General features: G+C 39.1%; 1 protein-coding gene across 2 annotated transcripts in view; it reads left to right on the top strand.

Moving 5' to 3' along the window:
- Positions 1–13,557, top strand: part of TPRG1 (tumor protein p63 regulated 1) — a 376,146-nt gene that overhangs the window by 317,602 nt on the left and 44,987 nt on the right. Inside the window, exon 2 of one of the 2 annotated variants that reach the window (XR_014245019.1) lies at positions 1–13,557. This exon is cut by the window's left edge and continues 26,892 nt beyond it. The exons of the other annotated variant lie outside the window; for it this stretch is intronic. The gene's annotated coding sequence lies outside the window, so the exon portion shown is untranslated. 2 annotated transcript variants of the gene reach the window in all.

Genomic DNA, 13,557 nt, shown 5'->3' with positions numbered 1-13,557 from the left:
AACTTTCTCTTACTAAAGGAATAGATAACAAATATATAAGACTTTATGGGTCATACAGCGTCTATCAATCACACTACTCAGCTTTGCTGTTACAGAATGAAAGCAACTGTAGACAACATATAAATGAATGGATGTGGCCGTGTTCCAATAAAGCTTTTTAAAGTAATTACAGGCAGTGGGTCAGATTTAGCCACAGGCCCTAGTTTGTCAATCCCTACCCCAGAGGGTGGACAGTTAGTGTTGTGGAGGGTAGTCCTTGGCGGCTTATAGCAAGACCTTGTTCTGTCCTGTTCAACATTCCTGTGCGTGATTCAGTTGAAGGCAGAGGGCACACCTGGTAAATCTGCCGATTTTAGGAAATCGAGAATGTTCTCTAATATATTATGCAACATGATTAGGGTGCAGAAAGAGGAAGGTATAGTCTAGTGGCTAAGAGCACTGCCTTTGGAGTTAGGTGGACCAACATTTAAATCGTAGCTTTGCTACTTTCTATTTGGAGGAATTCTTACTAACTTGTGTAAGTTAGTCAACCTCTCTGAGTTTTATTTTCCTCATCTGTGAAGTAGCCATATTTTTACCTGTCTAAAGGGCTGTTGTAAGGATTAAATTAGTTGATGTATATAAGGTATTTAATGCGATATCTGGCACATAGTAAGTCCTCAATGAAAGGTAGCATGAGTAACCTCACTGAATCAATTACAGGAACAAAGGAAGCTGTCCAGTCTGGAGGAGAAAGGACATAAGCTGATTCATCACACTGAAGCAGAATCCCCCAACTGCTACTTCACATTGTGTCTAGAGACATTATCGACCTGTATATCGTGACTTTGAATGGAACAGTGCAGAAAGGTGATTCCCTCTTTAGTGAAGTGTTTACGGAAAGTTACAGAGGGGGAACTTATGAATGAAAGGGTAAACTGGGTCCAGTCCTTCAAATAGGCAGAGCAATTAGAAGAAGAGGTCTCTAAACAAAGAGTTAGAATATTCTGAATATTCTCTTAAACCACAGGGTTTTATCTGGAAAATCTCTGAGCTGGATCTGCAGCAACTTCCCGTGATCTCTGTGGTTGGATGGGATTCCTACTGCAGAGGACAGAAGGGAGTAGTGATATTAATAACCTTCTCTTTTGCTATTTAGGGATTTTGCTGTTAATATAAATCCTATATCAGCAGCATCAGCTGTTTACAGGACTATCAACGTGCTAGACTTGAAGATATTCCAGGTGGTGAACTGGGTTCTACTTAGCCTTGGGTCCCTCTAGCCTAGCAGAGTATAGGAGAAAATGTTTTTTGTTTTTTTTTTACAAGTATGAGAATCATACTTGAAATGATAAATTAGTTAGGAAAAAGGATATTATAGCCTATGGGATATAGTAAATTCTAAAAGGAAACATGGTCTAGTCAGCAAAGTTTTTCCTATGTTCATTACAGAAGAGACACTATCTAAAAATTACTTAGTTCTCATATTTATAAAACAGAGAAAGAACATTAAAGTAAAATGAAAAGAAATGAGAAAATAGAAATTAAAAAAAAATAACAGTAGAAGTTAGCACAATAAATATACAAATCATCTAAAACCTGATTCATTTTAAGGCAAAACAAGGAAGATAAAGCTGTCGCTAATATGAAAACAGAGAATTAAGTACTAAAATCACTAATTTTAGACAGAAATAGATAAAATTAGGAATGAGAAAAGAGTATAACCACTTCTGGAGAAAAGGTTAAAATAATCATAAGAGAATGCTACAAACAATTCCATGGGAAAATATTTGACATCTGAAAGGAAACAGATGATTTCTTGGTAAAATGTAAAATACAAAAACTAATTCATGAAGAAGAAAACTCCATAAAACCTATTTCCATGGAAAATATTAGAAAAATGAGTCCAGTTCTATCAAAAGTGCATCAGAATTCATTATCATTTCTTTCTTATTTGTAAGCACTTAAGATACTTCTAATGCCTTTCAAACTTTTAGAAAAAAAAGAGTATGAGTGTCTTGAGTGAGCTGAGACTCAAACACAGTTCATTTAATAGATGTATTAATAATAAGAACTGAAGAACTTGTGGCTCTTTTTTATGTCCTTCTTACCCACTTCCTCCATTTTTCCACTCTCCTAAGTTGTAGAATAGAGACAAGGGCATAAATCCTTTCCGCAGGCAGCTCCTTAGGGCTAAGGGAAAGCTATACAAATGGAGACTTGGAGAAGCCCTGGATCTTCCATTAAAGTGGATCTGGCAGTCATGATGGAGAGAACACAGGGCTTGCAAACAGCCTGGTTTAAAGTACCAAGCCTATCATTGCTATTTCCATTACCTTAGGCCAGTTAACCCCTCTGAGTCTTAGCTTCTCTGTAATATGGGTAGGATGCAATTGCATTATAGGGTTGTAATAAGGATGAATGGATACAGCACATGTAGCAGCCACTGTTGATTGCCTACCCAGCAACCACTTACCCCCTTCTTCCATTCTAGCCAGAACTAGTTTTATTTGTGTATTGATTTTCTTCTGAGAAGTATGTGATTCAGAGAAGGGGCTCTCCAGGACTTGAGATGAGCTCCCTCTCTTGTCAGTGAAGGCTTTAGGGGTAAGTGTATGACCCAATTCAGACACAACAGCTAACATGTAATAGGACTTTCTATGAACCAGATGCTATTATAAGGTCTTTACATACATTTACATATATCCTATGAGGTAAATACTGTTAATTAACCTCATTTTACGAATGAGGAACCTAATGAACAGAGAGGTTAAGTAATGGGTCCAATGCAACACAGTTAATAAGTGGTAGATCTGGGTTCAAACCTAGGAGTCTGGCCCCAAATTCTCTACTCCTAAACACTAAACAGTACTGCTTCTTACATAAGTAAAAGTCTGGGAGGACCATATATAACTTTATAAATATAAAGTCAAAATATATAATAATTGGCATTTTTTCATCATCCTTAATTTCTAAATACAGACTTAATGTTCATTGTAAGCCTGGGTTTCACAAGGATTGAGCGCTAGTTGAGCAGGCTAATTTTTGTCCTCCATGACTTTAGCTTTCTGATTTGACTCTTTTTCCTGCTCAGGTATCTACTAGTGTCATGTATTTTCTTCTTACCCCCGGGTCCAAACCAGCACCCAGGAAAGATTCTGAAAGTCACCTACAAGAAGATTAGAAATGGTTGCAAGCAGGCTGAAAGAGTTCCCTAACCCAGGGCAATGTCAGTAGGCATCATAGAGCTTTCCAAAATAAATGAAGCATGAACAGTGGAATTTTAGGCATCAGCCAGTGGATGAATGGTGTTATTTTGGGCAGTGGGTCATCCAGGCGCTCCTGAAGTCACATCTTGTAGGCGTTTGTGTATTCTTTCAGGGTGCCAGGCCAATTCTCTTTGCTGCTTCTGCACACCTTTATCTGCCTGGACATGCAGTTCAAAAGTCAGAGAGAGTCGGGGAGAGGGCGTTAAACATGTGGTTTCGAGCCTCATTTTGTTTTTGCCTCTTTTCTCCTTTGATTTCTTTCCTCTCTCTTATTCTTTCTCTTTAGCCCTCTCTTGTCAGTTCACTCTCCCCACTTCCCTCTCAGTCATCTCCTCTCTCCCTCCCTCCCTCCCTCCCTCCTTCCTTCCCTCCCTCCCTCTGTCTCTCTCTGTTTCAGTCTCTGCTTTCCTCTCTCCCTTTCCCCTCTTCTTCTCTGCCTTTCTCTTGTAGCTGTTCTAAAGAAATCATATTTTCTGGATTTTCTACAAAATTGCCTTGGGGCACTTCAAGGAATATCTTTCCCATCTCCTTGTTTTGATTACTTCGAATAGGTATACACAGCTGGCCTCTTTTCTTTTTGAGTGAAACCACAATCCATTCAGCAAATCACTGCTTTTCATTTTGCTGGCTGGAGGGAAAAAGGATCAGATAGGTGAGATGAGGATGTGGAGGGGGGATGGGAAGATAATGACAGATTTGATGATAATTAATATTTTCTGTGTCTAAATAGTGAAAGTCTCGTCCAAGTCCTCCAGCCAAGCTCAAGTTAAACTCTTGGTGTGTGGGTTTAAGAGCTCTGCAACCTGGCATGCTGGGGCTGGTTCAGAGGGAGTGATGCTGTATATGTGGAATTTTGTGGTTGTCTTTCATTATTATTACTGAGTAAACCATGCATATCTAAAAAGGAAACTTTAAGTAGACCCACTCGCAAGGTGAATTAGTATATTGGGTCTGAGTTACCTTGCCCATAATTTAAATTACCAGAGGTTTATGTATTAATTATTAAAGGCTTTGGCGTTCCTCAACCATTCATTTTCATTTTTATATCAAACCTCAGTTATTTGTGCCTCATGTTTGTGCCTATTTTTTAAAGTAATGGGACATCTTAGATCTTATGGACTGCTAATCATTTTCAGATCCATTAAATAGGTATTCGGCTTCCTTCAGAATTTAAGACTGGGAATGCCTCTTATGTGACTCTTAGGTTTTATTCTGGTTTTTCTTTCAAAAAGACATTTATTTTATATCAATAATGAAAATTAATAAACAAAATATGATTTTCTTATAATATGACTTGGCAATTTTAATGCTATGAAATTAGAGTGCTTTATTTTTTACAAATATATTTTAGTAGAGAGTAACTGGATACAGTTAGAGTTTACTGACTGTGAAATTGATGTTTTCAACAATATCCTTAAAAATAATATTGGATGGAATCATGAAAGCCAAGAGGGAAGGTATTTTCATGACGGAGAATGGTTACCAGTGACTAGTCAGTCACTGGTTCCATAAACACCTGTTAAAACTGAGCATGGCAAGGAATTGTCACCGCCCCCAGCCCAAATGTTTCATTTAAAAACAGGAAAAGTAAGGCATGGGGAGATTGACTTCTCTAGATCACAGAGCTAGAAACTAGCAGAGCCAGGATCTAAACCTGACTTTTAAATAAATATGTTAAATAAATCAAACATCTGGATAGAGGGATTGACACTTTAAACTTGGCCATTTTTATGTTTTGCAATAGACAAGATGACTGGAGACTTTCTCCCTTCTCCTATGACCAGAATTGTATTAAAAGCAGGGCAGAGCAAGGACATTTAACACAAAAAGGATACACAGATATTATTAATACAACGGCAGGTATTCAACGTGGTCCCACTCATGCTCCCAAGGTCTGGATCAATGTTGTCCCATTAACTTCAGGCAGAAAATGTTCTCCCTGTCCTCTGTCCTCATTTTTTCTTTCCCTTTCAAATTCCCCACTTTTCCTTGAGAATGGACTTTAGCATTCTTCTGTAATACTGGTTGTCACGTTGTTGGGAGAAGAAGGGGGTTACAAGTGGTTTGGAAAATGTTGGTGGACTTCGATTTGTGAATCTTTCTCTCCAGTACCTGCCAGGACCCAGCAGACCTGTGGAAGGTGGGTCTGCAGTGCTGCAGGGCTCCGCTTAGTGAGCCACTGCAGCTTTTCTCTGTCAGAGAGGGAAGGGTCCTTCCAGGACATCAGGCCTGATGTGTTCCACGGAATCACACACGTAAGAGAGGTGTTCAGCGCTCCAAGTAAATGAAGACATATCAGCCTGCGTAAAGTCAAGGATTTCTTCCTGATGCACGTCCAGAATGTTATTCGACTAACGTTCATTGAGAATGTCTAGAAGAGAGAAGTGTTTCCCGAGGTTCTTTGATCATAGAACTCTTTCTTCATAGACTTTCTGCATGTAAATATCAGAGGCACTGTGCATAATTTAACTTATTTCATTCTCACAACAATCCTTTAAAGTGGGTATTAACTCTGTTTTACCTGAGAGTCAGAGAGGCTAATTCACTTGTCCAAGGTCCTGCAGTTCTAGTGGTCCAGGTAGGATTTGAACTCAGGTCTTTCTGATTCTACAGCCCATGATCTACCCTTTATTCAATTCTGCCTGTACTTTCTCCATAGAGACTTCCCTGACTTTCCACACATGATGATTGATCTTTTCTAAGTGCTCTAGTCCATTTATACCAGTTTGTATTAGATATTTTGAGGGTTGTTGTCCAGTCCATATCAGTGTGGTTTGCATGGGGGCCCTGCTCTCAAAGGTGAGATTCCAGAAGTCATAGTCTGATCCCTCACTTGACTTATCTGCTACAACTTGCACCCTACCTCCCTCTGCTGAAAATATGCTGGCTTCCTTGGTGTTTCTTAAAAAATGCCAAGCAAATGCTCTGATTTCAGGGTCTTTGCATTTGCTGTTCTCTGCCGAGAACGCCATTCCCCAGATATCACGTGGATCGATCCCTTATTTTCTTTAGATCTCTGTTTAAATGTCACCTTTCCAGAACCCAGATCATCCTATAGAAAAAAAAATTTTCCCTGTTGTATTGATCTTTTGCTTTGCACTGCTTTATTTTTCTTTATGCCGCATATTTCCACAACATATTATATATTTGTTTGTTTCTTGCCTGTCTTCATGAGCCAGAAGGTGAGCTCCACAAGAGCTAAGACTTGTTTTTGTGCACTGCTGTATCCCCAGTGTCTAAAACAGCTCCAGCTTAGAGTAGGAGCTCAATAAATAATAGCTGACAGCAACTAAGTGAATAAATGTTTATTCTGTGCTACCCTACAACCAGGCCATGGGAGCAGATACCTGTCCCAAGCAGGAGCAATCATATTCTCCCACTCAGGTATTTGGAGTTGGGACTGAGAGACACTAGGTGGGGATTAGTAGTTGGGGTTGTGAGTAGGATGAGAAATACATGTAACCTTAGATATGGAGGCCAGCCATGTGCATGGAGGCAGAGGAAACATCTGGTCTTTTTCCAAAGAGAGAATAATGATGAAGCTGCACAGAGAAGTTTAGGTATAACAGATTATGTGGCCTGGGATAGAGGGAGATGGAATAGCTGTCTGGGTTCCTGGGCAGCTTTCTGCTTTCTGTTCTCTACTTCTCAGGAAGCCAGGCTGCATTTCTCTACCAGGTTTGGGGAGAGATCTCTGTATCCTTATAATAAATTCTTTCTTTTCACTCAGGTGAGCTTGAGTGGTTTAGTTGTAGGGATTGTTTTGTAACTATTAAGAGTAACAGTGGCTTAAACACTTAAAAGTTCAGGGCTGGCATCCATGATGGCTCACTGAGGCCATCAAGAATTCAGCCTCCTTTCATCTTCGCATTCTGTCGTCCTTCACCTGAAGACCATGGTGTTCATGCTTGTCACCTCATGGGCAAGATGGCACTGCATCTCCTGGCCTCACTTCTGCACGTCAGACAAGAGAAAAGGGGAAGGAGGAAGAGGCAAAGAATGTTCTCCTGGTGAGGCTTTGCTTTTTCATTTTGGACAGAAAGTCTTCCTTGGGGAATTCTACCTGTATCTCATTGTCCAGAAGAGTGTCCCATTCCTAAGCAGAGAAAGCAAGTATTTTAGCTTTTAGATTTTTTAGATTCAGATGGCAAAGGAAAAGGAGGTTGTAAATGACTTTTGGTTAGCTGGTCAACAGAATTTGATGCAAATAGAGGCCCAAAGAACCTGCTATGTATCACAGAGTTGAGCCTTAATTGCTCTCAATTGTTTTCTCTATCCAATTTGAAAGCAAGACATTGGGAGAAGGAACACATCTAATGCTTGTTCTGTGACCTTCAGAGCATGCAGTATAGTGCTGGACATATAACATGTATCCATATGAAATGTGATCATGGATTTTAATTTGTCTGAGACTCTTATTTTCCACAAGGGAAGGCTCAGCTCCAACCATATTAATTGCCATCTTCTCTGACTCCAACAGCGTTCCTTGTCTAACTTCATGTCTTAACTCTTCTACAGCTCGACTGTAATCACTTGCTGGTTGCACTGGGCCTTAACTTTCTTTTATACACTTCTAACAAGGCTATCTTCATGGTCAGTGCTCAATGAATTTGTAAAAAGTGAATATACATGTCATTGAGTACCAGATCTTAGAACTCGCTGTGCCAGAGGGTGAATTATTTACTCATTTTAAAATTTTTTTGGTACTGTTTAGTTTTCTGTGTATTTTTCTAGAATTCAAATAAAAGTAATGTTTTATTTGATTTTAGTAATAAATAAATAAATAATTTTCCTATAGATACCATCAAATGCTTAAGATTCTCTAAAAAGAACATGACTATAAACTTTGCTGAAAGTGATTAAAATGCTTGTTTTAAGTGCTCATCTGCTAGTACTGTGATGATAGACTTCGGCTATGAGCACCAGTGAGAGGGAAAGTGGAAGCCAACAGATAAGATGAGAAAAGAAACAAGAAATACTTTAGATCCCCCACACTCCAGGCAGCTCAAAGGGCATTGTGATTGTGATTTTTCTAGGAAAGCGTTTCTAATATCTGAGCAATTTGCTCTGAGTACTGATGATTTCAGAGGGGAAGTGTTCAGAGCTTCTGGTGTTGCTTTACTGTTCTAAGTGCTATGGGCATCACAATATCTGTCAGTACCAATGTCAGTCTGGTTGAAGATGCTGAGTTAATGTCACCCAGAAAAATCACCAGGGTTTTATAATGAGTATTTAATATATCAGCATTTTCAATGCAAAGTCAAATCTTGAAAGCATAACTCAAATGTGTTCATCTTTGTAAAATTTTCCCCAACTTAAGGTCTAATTTTTAAAGAAAAAAAATTAGGTGGGAGTATGGGGAAAGATTTAGAGAACTGAGTTCACAATGATGAAATAGGACTACATCACCTAACTCTATACTCATGGAAATTAGCACTTTGATGTTTAACAAACAGTTTATATTAAAAACAGTGACAGGGTAGAGAGAGAGAAAAAGAGAGAATGATGTGCAAAATGTGTGTGTGTACATGTCCAAAGTTCAGCTAAATAATAAAACTAGTTTCAAATTTTTTGGCTTTGGACAAATAATGTTGCTACTACACTTTTATCTTAAAAAGTGCGTAATATGTTGTGTGTAACAAGCAGATGCTGCTATCTGTGAAAAACTGAGATAGCAAAGTTTATATACTCTGTTTAGTTCTTTCTGGAATCTGTAATGAGATGGCAGTAAGAAGTAAGAACACAATTCCAAAGGTCAACATACATTGCAGGAGGAAAGGAAAGATAAGTATAGTATAAAAAAACTACTGTGAAAAGTTACATACTATTTACCATATAATTTTGGGTTTATGCTTATTTTTAGGAAGGGCAAACCCGGTCAACCCCATGACCATAAATCCCTAGTAATTGACATCCAGAGCCAGCTGTGTAAAGGACCTTGGGGGTTCTGTATTTCATCTCCTCTTTTTTTCTGCCAACCTTGGACTCTTCTCCATTGTCTCCATTTGCCTTTCTTTTCTCTTTCCACCTCAGCCAGGTCAGGGGCCCTTTTAGGCCCAACCCTGAGCAATGGAAATCAGTTTGAGCCAACCGGCACTTTCAAAATTCCTAAGTAGACTTCATTATCATGCAGGAGCAAATTCACCTTTACAAGGGCAGCTTGCTGCAGGGAAGGAAGGAATTACTCAGATGTCATTGCATCTATCCTCAAGCCACTGATTCGTGTGCCTAATATTCTGTGTTTGGAAAATAAGCAGCTTAAGATGGTTTGGGAAAAGACTCCAGCTTATTATGAGGTGGTCGAATTTCTGGGTGCCTGTGTCCGTGAGTGAGCCTTTTTTCTTGTTTTCAATTCCAAGCATTTATGGCAAATTTTATCCTGTGTCTGTCACCAAGGTGCAGGGTAAACCTAAGACTGAAAACCTAGGCTGACAATAGCTGCTTGGACCTTCAGCAAATGTGGAGGCCCAGTGATGGGAGGCACTCCACACCTGCATTTCTTCCCCTTGGCTGTCTCCACCTGTGTGCCTCACGGGCATCTCAAGCTCAACACATCATCTCCGCTGCCCCCATCTCATGCTCCCCCAGCAAACCTGTTTCTCTTCTGCAGGCCTTTATTTATGAGGATGGCCTCATTATCTTCCCAGTTATCCAGCCTTGAAAAATCACTCATCTTTGACTTTTTCTTCTTATTTCCTCCAATCTAATCAGGTTGTCACATACTGTCAAGTTTATCTTTGCTGCATTTCTTAAACCTAACCCTTTCCATTTCCAGTGTCGGGTCCTCTTTTGGGTCTTTATCTTTCATTTTCATTTTGATGATTATGGCTGTTTCCTGACTGTGCTTCAATGCAGCGGTTAAGAGCCTGGACTCTCCTGACTTTCTGGGCTGGCTTAAGTTCATGTTCAGCCACTTACCTACTATATACTTTTCAGAATATCTTTTATATTCTCTTTCTTTTGGTTTCTTCATCCGTAAAATGGAGATGATGCTATTTTGTATTTCATAGGATTGTGAGGATTAATTGAGACTAGTTAAACATCTAATACAGCACTGAATAAATATTAAGTACTGTAAGATGATTAGATTTTCCGGCCTCCACTGTGCACTAGTCCTCAAATTCATGCAATTTAGCACTACCAGATTATCTTCTTCAAATATCACTCTGATCAATTTATCTCTCTGCTCAAAATGCCACCAGTATTGTTCCATTTTCTCCTTATGCGTCATAAACTGGATTACAGAAAATCTCAGGTAACAGAGAGTTGTGCTAGGGGTTATGAGAAGCCACAGGATAAACATGCCTTATCCTCCTGAAGTCTAAATTTTGATCAATGTTAAATGGTTTAAATGTTAGAATATTAATTCTTGTTAAAATCAATCCATGCCAATTAAATGCAGTAGGAAACATAATTACATGATTTTAATGACAAAACAAAGCAAGAAATTGCAGATAAATTTTGTGTTTGTAGTGAGTGGCTTTGACCCTACAGCACTGATGATATTCCGCTGCAAAGTGTGAGAAGTAGTAACATACAACTTCATAGCTTGACTCAAAAGATCTTTGCAATATGGTCCCAACCTACTTTTCTAGTCTGTCCATTCCTAAATTCCCTTTATATAATTCAAAACCTCATCAAATCAGACATATCAATGTTTCCCATACATGTCCCATCTTTCCTCTGCCAATAAACGGACTCACCTGGTTCCTTCCTCTTGAACTGTTCTAAACCACTCGACCACCGCCACCAACACCCGCACACATTGCGTGTACTTTCCTTTGGTCTAAATTCATCTATGTCTTACAGCTAGAGTCTTGATGATGAATTGATAAAGAGAGGTATGAAAGGTGACTTGAAGGTTTTTTTCATTGAGCACGCTAATGTAGAAAGCTATGTCTTAAGCCATGTTAGAGATAAATAAACAAATAGATATATTATTTGTCATCAGTGGAATCAGCAGTTCAGGGGGGAGCGTTGATTAAAGAGAGGTTGGATCTCTTTGGAAGGAATAAGGTTTTGTGAAGAAAAGCTCTCTGAATGATTTCAGGGCAGAGAGGAATGGCTATGTTTGACTGCAGACTGCTTTAGGTAGAGAAGAAGTTGGGGAAGTGGTCATTTTGGAAAACCTTTGCAGATGTCTTTGGAGTTATATGGGCTGGAACTAAGTCAGGTAAACCCCCTCTTAAAATAGTGGGTGCAGGTGCCGACCTTGGGGTATTTGGGGAGTTAACTGGATGAGGAAATTTTTGATGATTGTGTGACTGAACACTGAGGCAGTCACAATTTAGTTGAAAAAATCCTAGATAGACCCAGTTATAGACCAAGATCTGACTTCTACAAATTTTGTGACTTTAGGTAAATTGACTTTCTGAGTCATAGTTTCATCATCCAAAAAATAGAAATAATAGTAGGGATATAAGAGTCAAATTAGGTGATCTGTTTATATATAAAAACACTTTGTAAATTTTAGTGGAGTTTCCCTATCTGTGAAATGGAGATAATAATATATCTCCACAAAGGTTATTCTGAGGATTAAATGAGAAAGCCATGCAAATCATTTACAAAGTGTTTGAAAAGATGATGCCAAGGGGAATAGGTATTAGTCATCATTATCATGAGCATTATTATTACTATTTATATTCTACACCTATGAAAAGGTATGATTTTATTATGGTAGCATTTTGATTATGGTTTTGCCACTAATTTATTGTTTAGGGTTTTAAAGGAGTAGTATCACGACTCCCTTGGCAAAATCTTCATCTCAGAAGTCAAGTCCTTAATTATTAGAGATTTTGACAATTATCTTTCATTTGCATAGTGCTTTGTTTACTTCAAAGGGCTTTCATAAATATTTATCTCATTAACTCCTGAAAACAATCCTGATCATTAAGCAGGGTGAGACTGACAAACACCAACTGGGAGATGGACAAATTGTAGCCAGGAGCATTGTTTTATGGCCATGGTCACAAAACAAGCTTATGGAGGATACAGTGGATCCATCTGCTGCTGTTGCAGAGACCTCGCAGAGTTCCGGTTTATGCCTCTACTCATCCATGGCTGCCCTTTGGGGGAGCTTCTGGAAGACGGGTACTAAAAGAACACCGATGTCTTTTAATTTTCCACATACCAAGTGGTGTTCAAGGACATCGGAGGCCTTGCTGACTACTTCTCAAATTCACTTTTTAAAAACTCTAAAGACATCTTTTTTGTTTTTGCTCGATGATTCTGAATATAGCAAAAAGATGTAATTTGTTTGAAAGCTTTCTGCAGCATCAGTGTAGGAGCTCCAAAAAGCGAGTTAAAACTTTTGCAATTGCAGGCTTTACAACAGAATATTAAGAGCGATTATCTCTGGGTGGTGGGATTAGATGTAATTTTCCTTATTTTTTGCTTTTTTGCTTCTCTGTACTTGCTACTTGTTTTTTACTCCTCATTAAATTTTATGTAAAAATAACAGTTATATTAGGTTGGCAACACTACCACACTTTGGAGCTGGTGTACGTCTCCTCTGCTTGGTACCTGGGTGACTTTGGAAAACTTCCTTCACCTCCCTGAATCTCAATTTCCTTATCTATGGAATATGATAATAATCACGCACAGTTCACAGAGTTGTGAGGGATTAAAAGAAATAACATAAAGATCATGGCATATGATAGGTGATCAATTAATATATATCTATCACCACCCTAACCTCTTCTTTCCTACTGTTCAAACTTATAGTAGTTTTAGGCTGGAAAAGAATTCTATGTGGAATAAAATATACACATTTGCAAAACTAAGTGAATGCTTTAAGGTGACTAATTACCCAAATCTCAGTTCTTTTCCACATGTCCTTTGGTGTCAGGCTCTTACAAGATAGTCTAATTAAATGCTACGTGGCAATGAGCAGAGAAGCCTGCCAGGTTATCATAGACGGGAGGTTGTGAAGCACTGTTTGCAAAGACATCCTTAGCTGTGAGGAGACGGATGGCAGTAGCCTGTGCAGTGTGGAGTGTCTCGCTGTCTCCTGGGACAGGCCAGAATTCAGGCATCCCGGGGTCCCACGTCTGCTTGTTCTGGCCCTTGTTCAGATCACTCTGCCTAAGAGGGACCTGAGGCCTTGGTTTCAGAGCTTGGGCTCGGTGTAGGCAGCTCTCTAATTGGTTTATGTCATTCTTTAGGAATTTCTTTTCTTTAAAGTTGGCGACTTGAAGCCAGACTGTGAGAAGAGATTCCGTGCCACGCATATCTGTTTTGTTTTTACCCAGGTTATAAATGAGGTGTTGTGGCAGCTTCTCTGGCAGTGTCCCTAGATTGGCTCCCAATT

Source organism: Balaenoptera borealis (genome assembly GCF_965194805.1).
Source record: "Balaenoptera borealis genome assembly, chromosome: 5".
Classification (NCBI taxonomy): Eukaryota; Metazoa; Chordata; class Mammalia; order Artiodactyla; family Balaenopteridae; genus Balaenoptera; species Balaenoptera borealis.
The sequence above is the reverse complement of the archived record's forward strand: the minus strand, read 5'-3'. Positions and strand labels throughout refer to the sequence as shown.